The sequence below is a fragment of the Cyprinus carpio genome, chromosome A9 (genome assembly GCF_018340385.1).
Source record: "Cyprinus carpio isolate SPL01 chromosome A9, ASM1834038v1, whole genome shotgun sequence".
In the NCBI taxonomy this organism is placed as follows: domain Eukaryota; kingdom Metazoa; phylum Chordata; class Actinopteri; order Cypriniformes; family Cyprinidae; genus Cyprinus; species Cyprinus carpio.
In genome coordinates, this window is record NC_056580.1 from 4,381,266 (window position 1) to 4,384,759 (window position 3,494).

Below are 3,494 nucleotides of genomic sequence, written 5' to 3' on the forward strand. Positions count from 1 at the left end.
TGGCACAGTCCGGAGGGAACATGCGGAGGAAAGTGCACCCCGGGACTTACTGAACACTTCCTTCAGGTCCAGGTAGCCTCCACGGCAGCGTTTTGGCGCACACCATGTTCTCTCCCCCTTCTAAATACAGAAACCGGGACAACAGGACAAGCAGAAAACCAGCACAAGACTCATGACAAACTGTCACTCCACAATGTGACTGGTTGGGAAGACCCATTGCCACTCAGTGGAAATTATGTTTGTTCACCAGGGTACCTAACACAATGAGCAACAGAGGATCCACTGAGGAAAAAGGATAGGTCCTCGCGATGATTGCCAGAAGTGAGTAAAGTGTGATGGGTTCTGTTTGGTGTGTGCGTGCGTGGCAGTTCCTGGCCGTTGAGTGCGGTGTGACGTGGATGGGGATAAGAAACGGTAGGACAGGAATGTTTCAGGATGATGTGCCAGGGAAGAATCAGCTTTGACAGAATGACCCCTTCAGGGTTTCCGGAGGTCCCTCCAGAGGGCGTGTACATTATAGAGTGATTCTTCCACCCCGCAGTTTCACCGGAAGGAGGGGTCGATGATGTTGTTGCCAGGACTGCCCAGCGGAGATCCACCCGATAGTATCTCAAGTTTACACTGGGCCTGGCTCTCTTACCGGCAATGATAGATGGTTGTGTTCTGAGCCTCACAGTATAAACATAGTCCTGGGAGCTCCGCCGTCCATCTCCCTCCGGGACGCTCGAGCTCTACCCACCTGCAGGGCTCCGTGGGTTTACGGTCCGATGGGACCCAACTCCCGGGGTTCTCCCCTTCTACTCGAGCGCACCCGCTACTGGAAAGAGATCTGTATGACGCTGTAGAGCTGGATCCTGGGGCCCCAGCGTTTAATCCGGGTCACTGGCCCAGCCCTCGATGAGAGGCTTCCTTATCTCCTTTAGCACAGCCAATCTGACGGTCGGGCTCTATACCCCATGCACGAAATTCACTACAGATTTTTGAATTACACGATTCCCACGGTGCGCCCTCGTTCCACTGGCACGCGGCCGCCAGGGTGCGGATGCAATGTGGAGTAATCCGTGACAGATGACGTGCCCTTGACGAAGTTCGGAGAGCTGGCTCGAGCGGCCCTCCCCTGCCGGCCCCGTCCGGCTCTGATCGTGGAAGCAACCCTCCTCATCTCCTCGAGAGGGCCTTGGAACTAGGCACAGCACTGATGTTTGAGGTGTCTCCACAGGATCCACCAAGCCGTCCCCTAGTGCTGCCCTTTGCCGACAGTAAACGTGAAGCGTAAACGCCCTTTGGATTCCTCGTGCGGAAGGTGCGGTGCTTGCAATCAGCTGAATACATCGTCATTGAACACTTTTATTCAAAGAAAGTTCTGCAAAAGGCTGGCTCCGGACCGAGTAGTTTTTCAGGCATGCCGGAACGTCTCGGCTACTGGCCGGAAATAGATCCTGGGGAGGTCTCCCGGGGCGACGGTGGCAAGCGCCAGGCGGTGTGATGGGCGCAGTGGGAGAGGTTAGTTGATGGATCTGCTGGGTGAGCTCGGACACCTGTGCCACGCAGCGCTATTGGACGCCGCGCGTCCCCTGTTGTACATCGAGATGCTCTCCTGCTGCTATTATAAATTAATTATACAAATTAATTGTCGTGGACACGATATGGTTTCAAAAGGTTGGGGGTCAGTATGTTTTTTTTCTTTCCCCCTGAAGACATTCAATAGCAAGAACGTACGCCATTGTAAATTGATCAAATGTGGTGAGTAAAGGATTTTTAATGTAATGTTTTGTGACATTTCATTTCATAACATAAATCCTGAGAAAAAAACACTAATAAGTCCGGATTATAACACACAAATTAGTAGCTCACTGTTTTCAAAACATTGTAATAATGTTTTCTCGAGCAGCAGATCAGATACAGTCACTGTGACCGAAAAGTTTTTGTGAATGTACAAAATCAGTGCGGTCTGTGAATGTGGAAAAAGTTGCTGCTTTAATTTTTATAATATAGCAATTTGCATATACCCAGAAATGTTATGAAAGACTGATTCAAGATGAATTGGCATAGTCCCTTCTTTTAGCATTGAAAACGTAACTTGTTAATCCCAAAAAAAACCTTTCCCCCTGCCTTTTCATTGCCTGTCAGTTACAAGGACCTGCTGATGATCATGTACGCATAATCCATCTTTCGTTTAACGTCAGGGGAGAATTGTACTGACGTCACACACAAAGGCGGCTTGGGATCATTATGTCAGGATGATTTCGTGGTTTTTTAGAAGTGGACAGACTTTACCATGGGAGTAACAGGAACGCGATGATTGCTTGAAATCATTCTGTTCTTCGTCCATTCCATTCACAACCATCGGCGTAGAACCTGCATACGAAACGCGTGTGCAGTGCCATCATTGCGTTGCATATAAAATGGCCCGATCCTTCACAGGCAAGGATGATTGTGGTACTAAGATTGCAAACCTAAATCAACAATTATATAGCGTTTCATCAAGAACTTCAAGTGAAAGAGGTTTCAATTCTTGTATCGAACAGCGCTTCTCAGGGCAGCCTAGTTCAAGCAAAGGTCCCGCAAGGCATAGAGTATCATATCCTAAAGAGGATTCAGACTGCGGGCTCGAAGTGGCACCAAGTGCAGAGCTTGACTCAGGAATGGCCAGCAGGCAGGTGTGCAGCGCACTCTGCACGCACAGTGATCAGGCGGAAGAAAACTTTGGAGAAGATGGCCTGGGTGTCTAGAAGGGCAGCAACAAGAAGCCACTTCTCATCTCAAAAAAAACATCAGGCGAACAGAGATGATCTTCTGCAGAAAGTAATAGTTGAATGGACTGCTGAGGACTGGGGCAAAGTCACATGTTATCACTATGAAGCCGCCCCCCTTTCCGCATTGGTTTGGGGAGCTCCTGGAAAAAGGCTTGTGCCGGAGAAGGAAAAACAGGTGAGCGCTACCATTCATTCATGTGTTTCATTGCCACACATTATAAGCATCCGGACAAACCCATTCATGTGTGGGGATGCCTTCTCATCCAAGGGAGTGTGCTCACTCACAATTCTGCCCTAAAAACACAGCCAATGACTAAAGAAATGGTACCAAAACCACCCTCCAACAGCAACTTCTTTCCAACAACTCCAAGCCCAACAGTTTGGTGAAGAACCCTGCATTTTCCAGCACGATGGGAGCACCATGACCATAAGGCAAAAGTGATAAAACTAAGATGGCTCGGGGACTCAGAATGTTTTGAAATGTTGGGTCATGAGCCTGGAAACTCCCCAGTTCCTTCTCCCATTGAGACCTTGTGGTTAATCCTCAAGAGGCGGGTGGCCCAACAGGACTACCCCACTACTTATGCCAAACTCCAAGAAGTTTATTATTAAAGAAGGGTTTGCGATCATTCAGGATTTGGCCCAGAAGTTGATTGATAAGCACATGGCCAGTTTCGAATTGCAGAGTGGTCCTGAAAAGAAGGGCCAACCTGCCAATACTTACCTTTGCGCATTAAT